At 38.9% G+C, this 21854-nt stretch overlaps 1 protein-coding gene across 5 annotated transcripts in view; it reads left to right on the top strand.

Moving 5' to 3' along the window:
- LOC119011809 (cadherin-18-like) overlaps positions 1 to 21854 on the top strand; it is a 155915-nt gene that overhangs the window by 37599 nt on the left and 96462 nt on the right. The gene's annotated exons all lie outside the window — the stretch shown is intronic.

The raw sequence follows: 21854 nt of genomic DNA, 5'->3' as shown, positions 1-21854 counted from the left end.
TCTATATCTCTCCTCCGGCCCACCGGCCTCCAATCTGTGGCCTCCAAATTATTATTCCTTCACCATGTGTTTTGGTTGGACCCAGACGACGTCTTATTGGGTCACTCACTGCTGCAGGTGCAATTTTTAACTTTCACTTTCATTTTTTGGAGCAGTTTGCATATTGACAGTGAAAATCAGCGAATCAAGAAGAATGGACTGAAACATTTGCATTCATTCTCCCTCCAACCAGCTCAAGATCCATGTGCTTAATATACCAGGAGACTATAGCTGTGATAAGGATTTCCAATTTGAAACGGCATTATGAGATGAGGCATAGGAATTTTGAAGAGACAATTCCTCAAAATTCAGAGGTAAGAATAACAAAAATTAATGCACTGAAATTGTCATATCAAGTTGCAAGCAGGATTCTTGTCACATCAGTGACACAACAAAAAAGTAACAGAGTGCTCACTTAGACTTAGAAACTTATATTATACAGTATTATTGCATGTGGCTTGACCAACCTCAATACATGGAGCTTTGAGTCATTGAAAAATAAATCTTTGTGGCCCTTTAAGATTTGTATTTGAGTACCCCTGTGATAGACCAACACAAAGTGACGTATAATTGTGGAGTGGAAGGGAAATGATACATGGTTTTACAAATAAAAAAACAGAAAAGTGTGGTGTGCAAAAGTATTCATCCCCCTTTTACTCTGATACCCCTAAATAAAATCCAGTGCAACCAGTGTCCTTCAGGAGTCACCTAATTAGTAAATGGAGTTCACCTGTGTGTAATCTAATCTCAGTATAAATACAGCAGTGAAGGATCGGATAGTGGTCGGATAAGGGAGTCGGACATCTGGGCGGTGTGTGGAGGCCTTTAGATCAAAGCATATTCATGTGTTAGAATGGCCCAGTCAGAGTCCACACCTAAATCCAATTGAGAATCTCTGGCAAGACTTGAAAATTGCTGTTCACAGACACTCTCCATCCAGTCTGACTGAGCTTGAGCTATTATGCAAGGAAGAATGGGCAAAAATTTTAATCTTTAGATATGCAAAGCTGGTAGAGACTTACTCTAAAAGAGCTGCAGCTCTCAGAGCAGTGAAATGTGCTTTTACAAAGTATAGACTCAGGGGTGCTAAATGCTTTTGTATAACACACTTCTGTTTTTTTTATTTGTATAAAAAAAAATGAAAACCATCTCACCGTTTCCAAGGGTCTGTATTAATGTATTACAGCACAGAAATGGTTGGCTGATGTGTAATTAATAGATTCTGAATGAACTCGGGTTAGCTGTCCTGAAACCTAAAAATTCAAAGTTCAAGTTGAGGCTTAGAGTTTATTGGATCTGCTTGCTGGACATTAATTGAGAAGAGATGTGTTTCCTGGAAATGAAAATCGGCAAGACTTTCAGTCTTGAAGATGTTTCTCCTTCTGGACCAGAAGCTTCATCAGTTTGTCAAAGCAGTTGTCCCCACCCTGATGTCATATGTCAAGTCACTGAGATCATGTCATGAATCATTCAGGGTTTCTGCCTAACAACAGTCTCCCTAGGATCAAAATATGAAAAATAAATACAGAATAGAAGAGCTATTTTCAACCATATTTTTTTTTAACACAGGCTGCTTCCTTCACTCACTCAGTGCTTTATAGTCCAGTAAGCCAGGTCAGGATAGTCATTATATGCCATCAGAAACACTTGATTTCACATCTACCTCCTCCAGTTTCACAGACATCACAACAAACACTGGGAATGTAACAGTAGAGCAGGTGGACAAAAGGAGATATAACACAGAGCGATGAATTCTCAGGTTTAAAATAACTCAATCTAAATCTGATTTATGTCAGCCCCTTTCACATTCTGTGTGTGGACTACAGAATATGACATTTTTTTTTAAATGGCTACAATTTGGGACATGCGCTGACTGTTTAAAAGCAGAGCCCGCCTGCTTAAATTGGCCATCCGAATAATAACCAACCCAAATGACTACAAAAAAGCACACAAAACAACAAACACTGCATTCTACTCAAAGATATCTCAGATGACCACAAAAACCCACCAACTACCACAAGAATATCATAAACTGTTAGTGCTTCCAGCATTAATTTTTACAGCTGACAAATCTACTACTACTACTACTTTTTAATTTTGTTATCAATGTCTTGATAATAGAGCAAGCCAAACTGTGCAAACATCCAGTCAACCAAAACATTGTAGCTGTAGCAAAACAGCCTCCACAAAAAGGGTACCTGGCACAAAGGTTCCTCCTTTCTGGTGTAGGTGTGTGCCATGTGCTAACTGCTGAACGAGTCTGTAGCTGCCACGGCAGCTTTGCTCTTTTGCTCATGTGATGGGTACTTTATGCTACCAAGTCAGCTGCTGAACCACAGACACAAGAGCTGTGTACTGTGAGCACAGCACATTTTTGTCAGCGTTTATGGCATCCTACTCGTGTTAGCTTGTGTCTCACATGTAAGAAAACACGTGACATTGTTATAATGAACATAAAGAACAAACTTGGTTATTGGTAATACTCACTGCTGTCTTTTAAGTTTTGGGAAATTTTGGCTGTGCTTTCTCTTCCCTTCTTGTGGCACTTATGGCTGTAAGAATACATCTGCCTCACTCTGTGAAAGACTGCAGGCATGTGCCCTTGAGGCTATTGTAAGCTAGCATTCAGCTGTTGACAGGAACTTAAAATGTCACCTCCAGGTCTCACTGAAGAATAGAAATCCTGTGTTGACCACATCTTCCCACTTATCCACTTAACATTCTGCTTTTGTTTTTTGTTTTTTTTTATTTCACTGCAACATGTTATTACAGCGAGCTGTTACACCATGTACAGAGCAGTGTTCACTGTTAATTCAAAATATATTAATACTGATCTCATCATGTGTTCCAAATAGATCCAATGGATTGTTCTCTAGATATGTAAATTATGTACATACAGACAAACAGGAATTTCTTTCTGGTTAAATTGCTTAGGTTCCTGCTACATACATACTGAACATGACAGCTCAACAAGGACTGAAATAAAATAGGACAGGGGCATGAAGTTGCTGATCCTTGGGGCGGACAGAAGATAACACAACCATTGCAGGAAGTTACACTTAGACTGTCTAGACAGAAGATCAAGCCAGGAGCAGGAGAATTGTCATCATGCTACTGCTCACACCCTTAAGTCTGTGTGTGTGTATGCATACACAGTGCCATGGTGAGTGGCCCATGGTTGGTCTGTCCAGTGGCCAGTTGGGATGTATGAATGCAATGAGGCTGATCTAATCTGCTCTGACACTGACATTGCGTGACATTGACACTGCACTCTTTATGAAGGTGAGGACTTGAGCTGGGACTGAGACCCAGGGGAGTTTCAGTGTGTATGTGTGTCTTTGTGTATATGTGTGTGTAGTGAGTGCGTGAGGGTTGTGTTATGTGAGTGGCTCACGGAAGGTGGAAACAGATGTGCTGTAGGTGCAAAAAAGCACACATAAAGCCAAAACGGGGTGCGCGCACACACACACACACACACACACACACACACACACACACACACGCACACACTCAGAGCTCCCCTGGGCATACTGAGTCATTGTTTTGTTGGGTGCTGTGACAGCTGAGCTACGTTTTTTCTCACTCAGATGAAGCCTCGCTTTCTATTGATTGCTCTGAGCATAACAACAGGGAGGTTGAAGTGCAGGCACGGCACCCACTTTGAAAATTACACACACACACACACACACACACACACACACACACACACACACACACACACACACACACACACAGGTGCACAGACACTCATATAGTGTGCACTGACATTGACTGATGGAGAAAGCTATTCTGCTCAAAGGAAGGCAGTAGCAAAGCACAGGTGAGGTAAGGCGAGTAAAGCATATTATAGAAGAGGAGCAGAGAGGAAAGCAGAGACAGAAATAGGAAACAGGAAACAGAGACGAGGTTAGGAAAAGAATGGGGGAGCTTTGGAATGAGGATGAAACTACATTCCCAATATAGTGGCTAAATATCAATAGTAATACAACAATTACTAAATGTCCTTTCACCTTTTTTGATTGGTAAAACCTGAAATTGTAGCAGCCTGGTCATTCTGCTGATCTGAAATTGGTCGTTCTTGTCTATTTTTCTGTTTCTCTAGTCAGACAAGTGACTGAACATTAAACAGCAGGTGAATAAGACCACCTGTTACATAAGATGAACAATCATTTCAGCACTGCAGCACAGACACATTCATCAAGTTTCTACCACTTCTACTACTGTGAAAATTAAATGCAATGTAATGTTTAGTATATATCTGTTACTCATTAATTAAATGTATTGAATTGTAAAGGAAAGTAAAACTTAAGTTGATGAATTGCAATCATAACTTAATACTGTGGACATAGAAAATGGGTGCACTTTTTTGTGCCTTGCAGTTCCAATTCACCACTTTTAAATTTAAGAAACATTTGGTTTTAGATTAGAGTGCTGCATCTAACCTGTCAAACACCGCACACATCAATGAGATCTGGGAATTTAGTTATAAATTAAGTTATCATTGCAATAGATCAACTTCAGATGATGCAATGATCCCCACACTTTTAAATGCATTCCCTCTCAAGAAGTGGTAAAGAAGGTGAGAAAACACGTGCTACAGGACAGCACTCTGTCCTGCAGAACCAACTTCACTCCAGACTACATCTGTGCCCTACTTGACCTCTGAAGACCACCTACTTCCAGTACAGTGAGGGTTTCTAAGGACAGAAGCACGGCTGTGCCATGCGTTCACTGCCGTCCCCAATAGTGACCAACAGTCTGCCTGGAAGATGTTGTGAGCAGAGCCTTGATTACCGTCATAGGAATTGTTCCTAGTCACTGGTTCAGGTATGTGAACAACACCTGGGTCAAAATCAGAGCAAGGGAAGTGGAACGATTTAAAGAACATATACTGTAAATGATGTGGACAATAACATCACTTTCCCTTGGAAAGATGTCTGCCCATCTGAGACAGAAGCCAGACAGAAGGAGAGAAGACCCGAAGTGTTCTCTGCAGTCTTCCAAATGTTTCTGACTTAAATACAACAGAATAGGTGTTACATACTTTTACGACAGTCATTAACAATTTCTTCCCAAAACAAAAAACCCTGAATGTTGTGTTGGTCATGCTTTTCCCATGACAGTGACCCTTTGATGTTGTACTGGAATGTAAATGTAATCCTATCTACCTTCCTGTAACCACCACAGGCAAAGAGAATGGCCCCTCATGTGACTTTCTGACCCTTACACCTTAGGGGACTCTCCCCTCCTCTCACATCCTGATATGTTCTCTACTGTGCATTGATTTCTGAATTCTGAATAAACAGAGTAATGTTGTTGATTCTGTTCGGTGCAGCCAGGAATGCACAGAGGTGTTCATGGGGGAGACAGCGCAGACTTTTGGGGCAACTCCTCAGGTCAAGACGCTGCTGCCTGCTTATATCTGAAGGATAACAAAATATTCCTTTGAGGACAACAATGTAAACATCTTGGCCAGAGAAGACAGACGGTTTGAAGGAGTAAGATATGTCAAACACAGACCGTCTTTGAACAGAAGAGGTGGCCTACGACATTATTTATCACCCACCTACAATGAAGTACTGAGTTCCCTCCCCAGGCAGCTTAACAACCATTCATGTGTGTGTGAGTGTGTGGTTGGGTGTGGGTGTGTGGATGGCTGAGCTTAGAAATATCATGGAGCCAGCAGACTAGAAAAGCACTTTATAATTGCAAGTCCATTTACCACAATAAGCACTGTGCATTGTTTTGACAGATAAGCCTTTGAAGAACCAAAGAATAGGAACTAAATACCTCAGCCCTTCATTAGGTAAAAATGTTCATCTCCTTATTATTGCAGCCACACAGTGTCCCAGCAGAGCAGCTCTCTGCAGCTCTTTGCTCTGCTCCATGGAGAGAACACACAGCAGGACTAATTTTGACTACAGTGGACAGCAACTGCACACAAGTCCCGAGGAAGAGCGGCAGGCTTTGAAGCTAACTTTTGTAGTTGCCAAACTGTGTAATTACAATGTCATGTGATGCACTAGGGCCCAAAAATATTTTTTTTTCCCCAAGAGGCTAACATGGTGAACGAAGCATCCCTAAGATGGTGGATGCATTCTTTGGAGTGCGACCCCTGCAAATCAATAATCTGAGCCATTCGGTGCAATAACATTTGGAAAGTCTGGAAGAGCTCCATTATTATTATTTTTGTTATTATTATTAGAAAGAGCTTAAGTTAACTGAATACAAGCGATTGACAGTGATCATCCTTCAATGCAAAAACTTGATTGTACTTTTTTGGCTGAAGAGACTTCTTTTTAATGGATCCAGTTGGCCAAACTTACTACATTATACCTTATTGGTACCTGTAGCTACACAACCCTACCATTTTCACCTCTTGAATTCTTTTTTTTTTTTTTTCATTTTAACACAGTTCTATGTTGGTCTGAACCTCCAGTTACCATGGGTGTTCTCCAAGAAGTGGAAGATTTACTCCTTGGGGGAACTTACATTTCTAACGTATTATATACACTCAGGTAGGCCTGAAATACACACATGGGACTCATTACATGCAGTTGTTTTGCAGAGATGTTAGAATCTCTCCACACTCTCCACAGAGTCTGTACTGGCTGGTCCATGCTGGACTTAAATTTACCACCTTTCAGTTCCCAAGCCAAATCCTCAGAGGCCGAGCTACAGACACCTCATAAGGCTAACTAAGGAAAAAGGTTAGAAACTGTTGCAAGTAGAAGTGAAAGAAAAGGATTGGATGGGAGTATGTTTCAGCTGATGTTGAGAAAGCAGAAGGAATGAGAGGATAGAAGAGGAAATGTAAGGTAAAAGGTCAAAGGACAGCAGAGAATAATAGATAGAAATGAAAAGAGAGGAAAGTTGTGTCTAAAGATTCCTTTGGGTTGGTGAATGCAAGGCTATTTCTATGACTGTGCTTCACTGTGCGCCACCTGGTTTCTCTTATACAAGCATATCAGTTGCCAAATGAACATATAAAGAGAAATGTGTTTTTGAAGATATCAGACCTTGTTATTCTCTTTATAACCTCTATGTTCTGTCATTCAAAATTCAGGCTTCTACTCATGCATGATTGGTCCCATGAAGATAGTTATTGGAGAAGTCTTGACACAAGCTACTTGGATTTCTTTAGCAACCAGGTAGCATTGTATCACAGCAGCTTCACATCCAGGCAGAGCTCCATGATAACATTGCTCACGCCATGATTTTTTTTTTCTATTTATCACTGAGTCACCTTGATTTAATTTCCTCTGCAGTTCCTGAGGTGAGGCCAGCATTTTTCTCAGCCTTTTAGGGGCAATAAGAAGAAATAAGACAGAGGCTATCATTCCTGTGTGATTGTCTTACTAAATCCTCTCCTGCTGACAGAGGACACCAGAGGCAGGAATCCACAACAGCAGATTTAGAGAGGCTGATAAACTCTGACCTTTAGATTGAAATGCCCTAGGATGTTAACTGTATTCATACACAATAACATTAACCCCTTTGTGTCATATTCCACAGTAAAAATCTCCAAAAGGTGTCTTAGTCTCATATCTTTTATTTTCAAATGATATAAAAAAGACAAAACTTTTGTGGCCAGATGTCACTGAAAGAAGATGTTAATCATAAAAAATAAATAATAATGATAATTAAACTGACATCACATAGGACTATGCATGTGTGCCATGACATGCATTGTGCAAAAAAAAAGTAAATAAAGATAAGGAAACATAGCTATTTGTAGAAACAGAAGTCACAGTATTTGAGGTCAAAATCTGAGAGATAAAATATGGTATAATGTATAAAATGTATATACAATTTCATCTAGTTGTGGGTGGTAAAAGCAAAATTGTCCCCAATCTCTTCTGCCTTATGTTCCTCACAGAAGCAGCAAAAATGTGTTTACCAAAACTCCAGAATGGAGGAATATTTTTCCAGGTCCAAATGTGTGTGAACCAACTATGCAAAAATCTCTCTTCTACTTCTAAACGCAGAAACACACAGGAAACAGGCAGGATTTGCGAAACAAAGGGTAAGCATTTATGCTAATGCTTAAATACACCCCCCCCCCAAAAAAAATAAATAAATAAATAAATAAAAAATAGAAGCGCAAACACCAAAAAACAGGGTAGTTGCACAAAAAAGACTAAACAAAGCACAAACCAAACTGGGCTGTGTACTGGAGAAACACTGGAGTTGGCTGACCGGACAGCCGATTTAGAAACACTGCGGTTGGTCAGCCCCGACGCCGACTGGGGACTGATGGCAGGTCTCGGCTGGTGACGGAGTAAGTCAGCAACAGAAGTCAGCCAGGCTGCTTACTGGGAAACAGTGGCAGAGGGGAGGATGCAAAATTTAAAAAAAACAAAAAAAAACAAGAAATAACAGAATCATAAAACCAGGATCATGACAAAAATGTTTCATTTATATCATAAGGCAACTAAAACACCAGTGACCAGTAGAATTCTACACTACAACAAACTGGATTTTATGTATGTAAAATACAAATGTGTATTCATTTGCCTCAGGGTGTCATCCTATCATCCCACCATGAACTGTATCGTGTGTCATCCCTGTAATTACTGATCAGGCGGATTAGTGCAGAGGGCTCCCTTGCTCTGCTTGGCTTTGCAGTGGAAGATTAGCTTTTTGTCCTCACCCTGGCCTTCTCACGAGTCTTCATTTGTTATACATCATGAGAGCCCCTGTGCTGCAGTGAGGTCCCTCCTTTTCATGGCAAGGCATAATCTGGTTTGGGCTCAACACATGCTAGCCACAAAACTAAACAAGAATATAGATATTTGCACTGCTCAAGTCACAGCCAGGAACATATGAATACATGTTCAATTATACTTACACAGCAAACATTCATACATGCAAATAAACACGTACAAGACACAAATCTGTTGTGTTCATATCTGTTTATTTTGTCACACCTGTCTAGTAAGACTAATGTAAAAGAAAAAAATGCAAAATGTAATTTACCTTTAATGAGAATCCTTGTTAAGAGTTGAGACTCACTCCAATTTTAAACAAGATGCTTTGTCATGGAAAGCTTGTAAAGCTTGTAAAGCTTGTGAAGCTGTAGCTTCCTGATTTTTCTTTTTTTGTTTTCACAGACTTCTGTGGCAGGAGTCAAGAATGTTCTGTTAAATGGTTTATTCATGATAACAGGGAGAATCAATTACATTCTGAAGGCTCATGTAAAAACCTTGACAGGAGAAATATTGTAAGTATGTTCAACATTCAGGAAGGCAGGGTTAGTTCATGTAAGGGAACACTACCACCAATGCAATAATGCCCCCCCCCCATCCCCCCAACACACACACACACACACACACACACTCCTTGCTAATCCATCCTATTCCTGCCTAACTGGGAGCGATGTTGTCAGATTGCTGAAGTACTGCTGTTGACTTGACCTTTCCATCAAGTAATTTGCTGTAATTTGGGATTAGTACAGCCAAGAATACAAAAAGGTTTGTTCTAATCAGGATCAGCATTTCACAAAATGACATGTTTGTAGTTGCTGGTAGCAAAAAAATTAGTAGTTGGCTTGATTTAGAACATTATAATGTAAAAGCATATAATCATTTTAAAATAGTTTATCATTTAAAGTAATTTACAGTCCTTTTAGAGCTGAAGGTGTCTAACTGCCTGTAAAATATAACATTGACAAGATCCTCTGCCAGCTTTTGGGGGGGGGTGAGGGTTATGTTCATGTAACTAAAACATTAATTGGAAATGAGGAAAGAATTAAAAGAGCAAAACAACCACGAGAGTATGAGGAGCAAAAGACATAAGAGGATGAAGCTCATGTTTCCAGTTTTATGTTTGGAGGATCTGAGGTGTGTTGTGCAACAAACATGACTATGTCCTCTCATTGTTTGAGATTGTAGACAGATCAATTACTCTCTGAATCTTTAAATTGTTGACATACAAGGGGACCAGGAGGTCAGATCAAGGGGCAGAGCAAGTCAGGTAGGCAACCAGGAAGTCAGGGCCAAAGATCACATCAAGTCTGAGAAGCAATTAGGAGGTCGGGACAAAGCTCCCAGGAGTCTGAGCAATGACGGGAACCAGAGTCTGATATTGGCTGGGCTGCCAACTGCGAACTAGAATCTGATTTGGCGATGGCGGGGATCCCAACGCCGAAACTGGAGTGGCGGTGATAGCATAGTGGGAGAAGCAGCTTAGTTTCTTTACCCTGAACTGGGTGATCAAAGATCTTAAGCAGCTTAGCAACAAACTGTGGACAGGATTGGCAAACGATTTCTAGAAATAGGTATTAAGACTAGCAAACACTGGTGAATACATTGTCAACATTTACCTAACTCTCCAGGGTAACTGGCAGGGGTGGTGATGAATGGTTCACAAGAGAGAATGTGGGGCGCCATGAAGAGCGGACAAAGAGGCAGGTGGTGAAGAGCTGGGATTAGGGGATATGGAGGATAGTTGGGTGATCACCTGAGCTGAGACGTACTGGTAGTAGGCCCTGGTAGAACCTCCGTAACATGTACAGCTTGCTCATACTGACCAACTGTGACTCCTAGGATGGAGGAAAACCATGGATGCTGGGAAATCCCTATTTGAAATTTAAAGGAAATGTTTAACATTTTTCTAAAATGTACTTATTAGCTTTGTTATTAACAGCTGGTTTTATGATATAGGCTGGCCCGCTGAAACAGGATACACTGGGAATAAGAGTAGCCTGTAAGTGGTGTGTATGTGCTATGAAGATGTGCTCTAAAGGCAAAGAAGATAGACCAGTCCTCTATTTTTATTTTTTCAAAAGGTGTGTGTCGCCTTTTTACACAGAATGGCTCATAATTGTAACTAACAGCTACTGGTTGCTTATTGACGTTATCTAGCTAACCATAGCTAACCAAGTTTCACAGCACTGTACTGGCTCCAAAATCTGAAGAAACAATGCCAAAAATGGAAGCACACCATCTTGCTGTGCCTGTTACTCACACAATAGTTACCCCTGTGAATCTCCATTGCTTGCTAATTGGTTGGTCAGTTTGGAACAAAACATCCCTTAAAAGGTTGTCATTTTACAAAATCTCAGTTTAAGGTGAATCCCTGATTCAGCCATTCTATCAGTGTACCATCTATGTAAAAAATGACCTATGATAAGTAAAGTGTAACCATCTCTTGTGTGTGTATATATATATATATATATATATATATATATATATATATATATATATATATATATATATATATATATATATATATATATATATATATATGATATCAGTCCGAATACTTCATCACTCTATGACAAACTGTATGGCTGCTTTACAGATTAAACGAAGGTATCAGCTGGAATCAGTTATGGTTGAATAAACACGATTGAAATACAGTACTTTAAATAACTCTACTATACTATAGTCTGCCATCTAAGTACAAAGCCTCTGAGCAATGTAAGTCATGACTCACTAGAAAGCTTGCAGTAAACTAGTCAGCGTTTGTAAAACAACACGGGTAACAGTAACCCTGTGTCAGTTCCATGTTTCGTGTCTCGTTCATGTTTCGTTACATAAATGTGGGTCGGATGAATTTGTCTGGTAAATTTTGCTGTCAGGGTACCCCTGTAACCCCTATAATAGTGGGGTGACACTGTTAACAAGTTGAAGACTGTGAAATTATCCTTCGCTGGTGAAAAGAAAACGCCAGGAGAACTACAGGAAATTAGGTCAACATGCTTGCAAAAAACATTAACACTGAGTTCATGTGCTATCTTGCTACCTTTCTTCAGTCCAGCTGTCTGTCTTGACGATATATAGTAAAGATGGTGCTCACCAGCGTAAGTACACATATTTTTAAAACAAGACAATGATGATTTAGTCAAGCTTCCATCATAACTCTGGACTAATACAAGATTAAAAACAATGCATTGATATTGGCCATTGACTATTGCCTATAAGCTTCTGTTAACGTTGTATAGCTAAAGCTGTGCAGTATAGTGAGCTGTGATATGAGTTATATTTTAGTATTTTCTCAATTTTATAGACTATGTCATATAGCTATAGTTTGACTTGGAATGGCAGCCTAACATGGCTACCAGAGGTGGCAAATGTACTCACATTTAGTATAGATGCTTGTGTAAAAATGACTCTAGTAAAAGTAGAAGTACTGATTCAGCCCCTTTACACAAGTAACAGTAAGAAAGTACAGGCTCTGAAATGTATTTAAGTACAAATTAAAAAGTAAAAAACTTTTTTTTGCCGTCAGTGATACACAATACCTCTTTTGATAACTCAACAAAACGAAAAGTTCTCGGCACACAAAATAGGATAGTTTTTTTTTGTTTGTTTTTAAACAACCTGTTGAAAAAATAAATCAGTAGACACAGTCTGTTTGCTGCAAGTTGAATATCAGACAGAATAATCAAGACTGAATTGACCAGAGGTCCTGCATGAGCACCTAGATAATTCAGCTTTATAACAGCTTTGGTACTCTCAATTAGATACTTAACATTATACTTTTAACAGAATTTGTATCTTTTAACACTTTATATAGAAAAACTAGCCAAGTATTGACAGGCTTACTTAACGGCAGTGTGCAAATCAGTTTTCCATTTCAGCAACAGAACTTAAAACATTATGATCAACATGGAAACTAGTTTAATCAAGTTGTTTTTCTTTGTGTGATATTCGCTCATCTGTACAGGAATCCCAAAATCTTTTATTTAGCCTCATTAGAAGCTGGTTCTCAAAGTTCTTTGTATCAAGACATGCCCTTTTGGATCTGAAAATCAGTCCTGCAGTTCTAAAAAGCCTCTTGCAGGCAGCTGAGGCAGGTTGAGGTGTGGTGAGCTTCAGTGACAAGTTGCAGACTGCTGGGAAAGATTTCAGGACATCCATGTATCATCCGGGCAGGCCAGGTAGGACTCTAGAAGGATGCTTGAAGGTGTGTCGTTAACTGATGACGTGCTTGTCTTTAGTAGAGGTCAAAGGAATAACTGTAAATACTCTTCTTCCCAACAGTATAACTGAAGAATAGCCCTTTAACAAAGCTCCGTCATAATGATGATAAATATGTTTAATTACCAAAACATTGTTCATGAACAAATTCCCACATTATTTTGTTATTTAAAGCTTTTACTTTGCAGCAGCAAAATCAGGAAATGTTGGCTTTTCATATATTAACATTCCTGATACACATTCCTGTAGATACAATCAGTGGAGGAGAGAAACACAGCATGTTTAAAGTAGTAATGGAAATACATTTTTTTTTTTTTTTTTAATGAATTGAATTAAATGAATAATAGTGGCCCAGGACTATGATGTGATTTGTCCACACTTATACTTTCTTAAACAGATGCTCAAGCTTTGTAGAACCCCAACGTTGATTTCCAGTGGGTTTAGTATTTCTAGCAACACATTCTAATTACATTGCCCCGCTCAGGGCTGTCTCATTCTTTGTGTGTGTGACAGGATTTTCTTTATTCGCTTTATTGGGTCGCTTAACTATAACAGGCTCATTGCTGCTGCTACAGAGCTTAAACACCAGTGAATTCTAGACTGGCATTTCACAGACTCTATTGGGAAGCTTTTGGTAGATCTCATTAACACAGGGCAAATGTTAGCCATAACTGACGTAATGCATGTCAAAGCTCGATGCTGTCAATTTATGTTGGTTTCTTTCTGCCCAGTAGTTGTCAAAACTCACTTAATAAACCAACATCATGCAGCTGTATAATGGGAAGAATCACTGTCATCTTTAAGTCATCATCAATAAGTAATTCTTATTGTTATATCTGACTGTGTTTTTCAGCTTGCTGTCACTGCAATTGTGATCTGATGGGAAATGAGAGCATTTTGTTGTGTTCCTTTCTGTCCATCAGTCCACCCTTTCATCATGTGGTGTGTGTATTGGAAAGTGTGTGCATGGAAAATAATTTTAGTAATCCCAAGAAACCTAAAACAAAGGGTCATTACATCACTGAATATTGCTTTGGGGCTTGGCTGTGGTGACAGCTGTATTGAAGTCAATGGGAGATGCATGGAGAAACCCACTGAATGAAAGAACACACTTCAAAGAGTAGTAGCAACTGATTTTTTTATTTTTTTTGTCCCTCAATTTTGTTTGTTTGTTTGTTTGAGAAATGCCTCAGTGTGATTGGTCATCAGCAGGCAGTTACTGCTCAGGAGCAGGTTGTCCAACAACCAGAAAGGTCCCTGGTTTGACTCCCCTGACTGCATGTTGAAGCATCCCTGAACATCATACTGAACCCCAATTTTTTCCTGATTAGCAGGTTGGCACATTGCATTGTGGCTATAGAAAGGCTGTACAAAAAGATCTATAGAAATGCAAGACAATTTACCATTAGTGATATTTGTCTGCGCCTGCCTCATTCGATCTCAATATTCTTAGATGTAGTGATGTTGGATTCAAGTGTGTTTCTCCGTGCATCTCCTATTGATGTGATGTTTTATTCAAGCTATAAAAAAAGAAGGGACTCAGGACAGTATTACCTCTCAAATGCACACTCGGAAGTCAATATGCCAATATGTTGATCATTGCTATGAGTTGATTACCTTCACCCATTTCATCATTTAAAGTCAGTGCACTTCAAGTTAAATGAACTCATGTCGATAATTTGTCTGAAAATTAAAAAAAAAAAAAAAAAACAACTATAAACTTTTAGTTTAATAACTTTGAAACAAATTAAACTTGTATGTTAAGTTAATGAGGAAAGATAAGTTGATTCCATTATCTGTAATGACTTCTTTAATTGTTGTTTGTTTTTTTTGTGGTCATTGAATATTGCTAATAGCCTTTTTCCGCCTCCTGACTGTAAAGTCAATCAGAGGTTGACTGTATTTCACAAGTCAGCAAATCATTGCATGCTGCCTATTATAAACCATAGTAGATTTCATGTAAATAAGCAGACAACCTGTGCAATAAATGTATCATCCCTCATTTGTTTAGCAGAAAACTGCAAGGATGTTGGTTTGGTTTTGATATAGGTGGGGATAGAGGACATCATAGATATTAAAACACAAAGCGTTTGCAAAGCAAGCCCTGCCCGGAGGTTTCTAAGTGTGTGCTGGCACCAGAAGGGAAGAAAGAGACAGATGAGAGCAATTACACAAGTTACATTACTACTTGACACAAGTCTTAATTAACCAAGCTCAGAACAAATCTGTGCAGGGCCATAAACGCATAGCAGAGCTCAATGGTCAACACCACTGAAGGTTTATTTATTTATGTATGCATTTATTTTTTATTACAATGACCATCAAGAAGGCAGTTAAACAGATATTTCATAGTGTAATCATCAACAATATCAAGTACTATAATCACAATACAAGAAATTCTTCACTCAAATATGGCAGCTGAATGGAAGTATGGAACCTAAAGGACACATTTTAAATCAGGTACTGTTGCCTTTTCAAACCAATAATATGTACATTTATATTTACATCTAGGTTTAAACATAAAAAAAAATAAAATAAAAACACCATCCACACCCTAAACAAACAGTGCAGCCACCACTGCTCCATAAACCTCCCTGAAGGAGCTATTCTCAGTTAGACAGAGCGCGAGGGGACGGAGAGTTCTGAGTAGGACCAGAGTGCAGTTGATAATCATTCGCTGCTTCAGAAATGGATTAATCATATGAATCTGGTTTCATATTCTGAAAGCCAAGACTCGTCTAAAATCAAACAAACCCCCCCCAAGTGACCAAAAATCAAGATGTTGACATAAATCCATGTGTGTTTAGAACTGTGCCATTGAGACGCCCGGTTGATTTTGATAGAGCACGTCACGAATGTGTGCTGTTGTGACTTATTGGATAATTCTGATCTTATTCATCCCAGGGTGCAAATAAATTCATCCAGGATGTAGCTAGCTACCACAGCCAGCCCACATTCATGAGCCAACTTATCACACATTAGCAACAAAGCCAAATCTATCAGTGATACTGGTTTAGGAAGTTGAAACAAGACCTGTAACTGTTTGTGTGCAAATGTTTTACTCACTGGATATTGGTGGGGATATGTCCAAAGCATCTACACTCAGAACTACATCTATGGGAAACTGTCCTTTTTTTCTTCTATGGGGGTGAAAAGAAGCTCCTTGCTCATTGCTGACTGTTTGTCCTACAATTTAGTTGTTTATTTTTACCCTCTGCCTTGATACTGAGAGCCCTCCAGCACTATGAGAGTGACTTCACATGGAGTGAAGAGTGAAGTGTTATGGAGAGGGATCAATCTGGGAAATGGGCTTTGTTTAAAACACTGGTTTTCAGTCAGGAGCTATCCTTGGTCATCAGGCAGTCAAAGAATCAAAAGACCTACATCCAGCTCTCAATGCAACACGTCGCTCTCGTACTTCTGTGCTGTCCTACTCTGACTCACTTTATGAGTGTCAGCACTGATTTGTGATGCCAACCATATATGAGCTTTCTGTGAGACTGAGTGTTTTATAATTTTAATGTTGCTGCTTTTGTTGGTGCTTACATTTGGTTGCATAGCTGGTTGATATTTTAGAATAGAATAGAATATAATTACTTTATTGATGACTGGGAAATGATTTTAGAATATTTTTAGCAGAAAATGTAAAAAAAAAATGTATTTGTTCTGAAAATGCAACCATAGAAATGGAGAAAAATGCTGGATTTGGAAAATACTGGGCACTATTTGCACATTTTGCAGCCACACTTTTGATTACCAGCTGTCGCTACATCAGCTTGTACTGCCAAACAGAGCAAGGAAAGAAAGACCAAACTCGAGAAGGCTCCAAACAAAAAGAAGCTGGAAACCTCAAGAGGTGAAACAAGAGTCAACATTGGAGTGGCTGTTCAACAATGGTGACACTGAAGCCTGAAAACTGAAGCTAAATTAGCTGTGTCTCTCTTGGACAGGTAATGAGCTGGTTTGTTTTGGACGGGCTAAATGTATTATTATTCTGCATTATGTAGTCAACATAGCTCATTTTAGCCCCTTAAGTTGCAGTCGTATAAATGAGTTTAACACTAACATCATTAGCATTGTTACTGAGACTGCTGCTGTATGAGACATATTTACATGTAACATTACTGTTAACATGCTGGCCAATGTTTACATGTGTTGATCTAATATATATATTTTTATGTTAGGTCTTGCATTACATGAAACACAATTAAGTAGTGTTTATGGGTTAGGTTAACGTTAGGATTAGGGTTACGGTTGACTATAAATAATAATTAATGATTATCAGGGATAATTATTAATTATGATAAATACTATGATCCAATTTACATTAGATCACCTTGGGTTACCACCTTTGAAAAAGGGAACACATAGAAAATGTACTAAATCTGTCTCATAAAAAGGTACTAAACTGTTTCTTACTCTGATTAATAATTTACGTAATAACTACAACCAAATGTACCATAACAGCTGTAATGGTTGAAGGATTTTGGAGTTGAAAGTGTAGAGGTTGGCAACATTCACTCTTGTACAACATTAAATAGACAGCATGAAAGTTCAAAAGTCTTTATTCAACACAAAGATGGAAACACACAACTAACATGTACTATATACAGGTGTGTGTGTGTGTGTGTGTGTGTGTGTGTGTGTGTGTGTGTGTGTGTGTGTGTGTGTGTGTCTAGCAGAACAAAGCGGGTGCATCATTATACCTGGGCATTACCAGGTATTACCAAAGCCCGTCTATTAGCCTACTGTTAAGTACCATTGCAGCGTTTATAGTAGTTAGTTATTATGGATATACAGAGGTTCTTTGGAACAAAAGTTGCAGCCAGAACAAGAGGATGCTGAGAGTGAGACATCATCTCCCCCAACCCCTGATAATACTTCCATCATCTGGTCTCACTTCTTCAGGATGATCAATCCAGGCTCAGACAAGGCCACAGAGGAGATTCACAGCATGCGTTCTCTCGTCTTGTGTTGAGTGACAGACTGCAGATTTGGGATACATGGAGCCAAAACTGTTGATTACTTACAAATTACAAATTATTCCTATAGCAAATGGTGAGCTTTGCTTGTGACTTTTTGGAGTCTCTGTAGTCTTTATTTTAGGTTCAGTTTGGAGTTTTGTTCACATCTCTAAAAAGTGAAAAAGAAACAAACAAAAAAAAAAACAGCACCCCTAAATGCCTGTTGGCTGCATGGCAAAGCACGGGGGCTTCACCACAGAAAGCCTTGAAGGGTGATGAGCAAAAGACTAGAGTCAGGACAAGAAGTAAGCTGAAAAAAAGCTTGTGTTGTAAAATTTTATGGTCCACAGGTGCTTACAGAAAAGCAGATCTTTTACTGATTACTCATTCACAATTCTTTTGTGTGAAAAGAGAACTGTGTACTTAAAGGGGAGTGACGTGATTTGTAAATAATATTTGCATCATAATATTTTTATCATTTGCCCTTTGGTTTGACTATCTGGCATCATCCTTTTCATCAAGTTTTGTGTGTGTCTCCTTGGGAGAAAGTGAGGGTTGGCAAGTGTGTCTTCACCCTGTTTAAATCTGTTTTTGGTTTGCTCAAAAATAATAATAAAAAAGAAATGATGTCATAATAATTATAGAATAAAATTTTAAAAAAAACAAAACAAAGCAAATGCATTAATAGTTGTAAAATGGACTGTGACTCCAAGGACACATATAATCAATACAAGAAAAGGTTGCATTATTTAACTGAAATTCTAAAAAAAAAAAATAATAATAAAAAAAATGTGTGGCAGAGAGTTCTTAAAAAGGTTTATTTGGACAGCTGGGCCTGGACTGGCTCATGGCCACCACACATCACCTAGGGGTTTAACATATTGCATGCTTAACATTTTGAACTGTGCTTGCCTAAAGGCAGCTCTCCACCCAATACTAGGAATGCCTACATGTTGTCCTGTTCAATGAAATCATACTTACTGCAGTTTTTAGTTTGTTTGGAGACATCATGTCCTCAACAGCATGATGCAACGTACAAGTAACCATTCCCTGTAGGCCAACTTATGTTTGTATGAATTAATAAATTAACAAATTCCTAAGAATTAGTGTGCATTAGTATGTTGGTATATAAACTTAGGTCCATATTTTCCTTACTTCTCCTTTTCCATTATCACATTATTCATTTTCCTCCCTCTTCCTCCAGCTGGCACAGAGCATATGACAGACTGCAGTAAAAGAAAAAAAAAAAAAACTGCTTACCTGCCATGAAAGATTACTTGGCAGACAGATGTAGACACACTAAAAAGAAGCATCTTGGTTTGAAAGGTTGTTTGGTTCTGTTTTTTTGCTGTCTCATTTAAACAGATAATCTGCTAAATTAGGCGTATAAATAAGCTTTTACATATAAGGCATTTGAATTGGTAATTCAGGGCAGTTAAATAACTTAAGTAAGCATGGCATTCAGTGTGTTGAACTTCAAGTATAAGTTAAATCCACTCAAGTTTTGAATCTTTTGCCAGATGGCAACAGGTTGAACTGACTGTGGATGGGGTGGTTGCTGTCTTTAAGTATTCTCCTGTGGTAAAAATGGTATCAAATGTTTATACAAAGTGTAAGAGTTGACAAAGTCAGGGCAGTAGCCGATCTTTTTCCATCATTTTTCAGGTCAACCATGTGAAATATTGTTTACTATGGTGTTGGCATCAAGGTATTTTGTAAAACTGACTTGAGCAAACTTGTCGTAGTCGTAGTTTAAAAGGAGGTCAAAGCATGTGTGTGACGGTTGAGCTTTAGAGTGCAGTGGGGATGGGCCGTCATACATAGACAAGAGCATACAGCCATGCCAGCAGCCTTTGAAGCCTTTTCTTTGGCACAAAGTTGCTTGAGTCAAATGCTCATGTCAGCACGCTTACATGCTCACAATGACAATGTGCAAGTCCACATGAAACTGAAGGCAAAAGGCTATTTGCCTCTGCATGTTTCAGTATGGGAGAGACATAAATTTAAATGTGTTATTTAATGTGTTAAAAGGCAGGGGGTCAGCTGGTGCAAGGTCTACCAGTGCTCTGTTAACACCCTACTTCAGCCCCACTTCCACCTGACTCCATCCAAAAGAATGGCTTTCAAATTGCACTAACCACTAATATTTATGCAGGAATTAAGAGCACACAGCAAAGTGGGGTGCAGTTGTGTGAAGTCAGTAGAACATCAGGAAACCCATCTCTGACAGAGAGCTCTGAAGTGGTAATAAGTTTGGTAATAAATACACAAAGTTCATCATGCCTCACAACTATTGCTTTCTGCCCTAACGAGAATATTCAATCAAATGGCGTGTGAGCGCCGAGTGGCATGCATTTAACTAGTCATGCTTATTAGTGCGAACATGTATGCTATATATTTTTTTAACCACAGGTGGTCTTCTTCAGGTCAAAGTAAATGGTGTATCATATGCATACTGATGAAACATCAAAAGCACAGCATTATCTCCTAATTTCACCAGAATAAGACAGCTTACCTTTTCTGTAGGCTTTTTGTCTTCATGTAATTAGACACACTTGGGTATGGGTGTTAAGGATAGATTTACTTTTCCCTTGCTTATTGTTTTAGAACTTGTAAATACTGGCTGCCTGAGTTTCTAACCCTCTTCCATGTTACCTTTCATTGCAACTAGGCTATAACAAATGTTGAGTGTCGTGTTTTAAGGCTCTTCCTCAGACAGAACAACACACTTCTCTACATGTGACTGTCTACAGCAATCAGTGTTCACAAAGGGCCTTATGCAGCCATAGGAAAACACACAGGGCAAAGGCAGGAGAAAACCCACAACACTGGAGCTCTGCAGAGAAAAGCTTCTTTACACGTGTAAAGGGATGCACTGATGTTCTATGAAGTGGATAAAGTATACCGAATCAGAGCGAAACCACCTTATCGTGTCTCTGCTCTCATGCTTAGTGATGGAACTCAGTGTAGCATGTCCTGTAAATCCCACCAGAAGGGAATTAACCTGTTTAAATTAATAACCGTTGCTTCCTGCCCGCCCACACGCTTTTTGATTCATATTTCACACCCTCACAAGCCTTTGTTCTTCAAGCTGGAGAGACATACACAGGGGGAAATACTTTAGCCTCAAAATGTCAGTCGCTGCTCCTTCCTCGCCAGCTGCTTAGAAACACTGTTGTTTTCATGCTGCTGTATTTTTATCCTCCTCCCCTCCTTTCTTTATCTTCTCCTGTCTGCTCTTTTTGTTTTAAATGTTTTATATTGTGCCAGGGAGATGGATTTTCTTTGTCTTTTTACTGCACTGTTGTTCAAGCTTGTTTATTTTTGTTTTTTGTCTCTGTACAGCTCAATGCATGGAGTTTCATGCTTTTATGGCACAAATTCATAAGCCTCCTTTGACTTTGTTCTCTCCAACAATATATTGGCCTGAACAAAACTCTGAATAAAATTATCTCCCTAAGAAACCTATAATCTCTACCAGTGGAGTCTTTGTCTCTGGGTATGTGTGCCTTCTTAAGGTTTTTTGATTTTGGGGTAAGCTAAAGCTGAATAGTTGGGAGAGGCAAAGTGACATGATCAAATCCCCTCAAAAACATTTAGGAATCTGAGTGGGAACAAAATAAACAAGTAATTTTGCCACATATGCTCAAGCTTTAGAAATTGATGTTGAAATACTAAATAATCCAATTACTAATAATTATTTTCGGTAGGGCGATTACTGTACATGGTCAAATCTGCCCCAAACTTCATGTTACATATGAGTCCCAGTCTGAATGGGCTATCATGCCAATAATCAGTTAAGTCATATTGCCACCCAGTAAGAGGAAATGTCACATTTTATACATTGATGTACTCTGAGCAGATGACATGTTCCAGCTCAAACTCAATCTGAAACTTTTAAGATCTTGTTGCTGCTGAATGTGAT

The sequence above is a fragment of the Acanthopagrus latus genome, chromosome 21, assembly GCF_904848185.1.
Source record: "Acanthopagrus latus isolate v.2019 chromosome 21, fAcaLat1.1, whole genome shotgun sequence".
NCBI lineage: Eukaryota > Metazoa > Chordata > Actinopteri > Spariformes > Sparidae > Acanthopagrus > Acanthopagrus latus.
The sequence above is the reverse complement of the archived record's forward strand: the minus strand, read 5'-3'. Positions and strand labels throughout refer to the sequence as shown.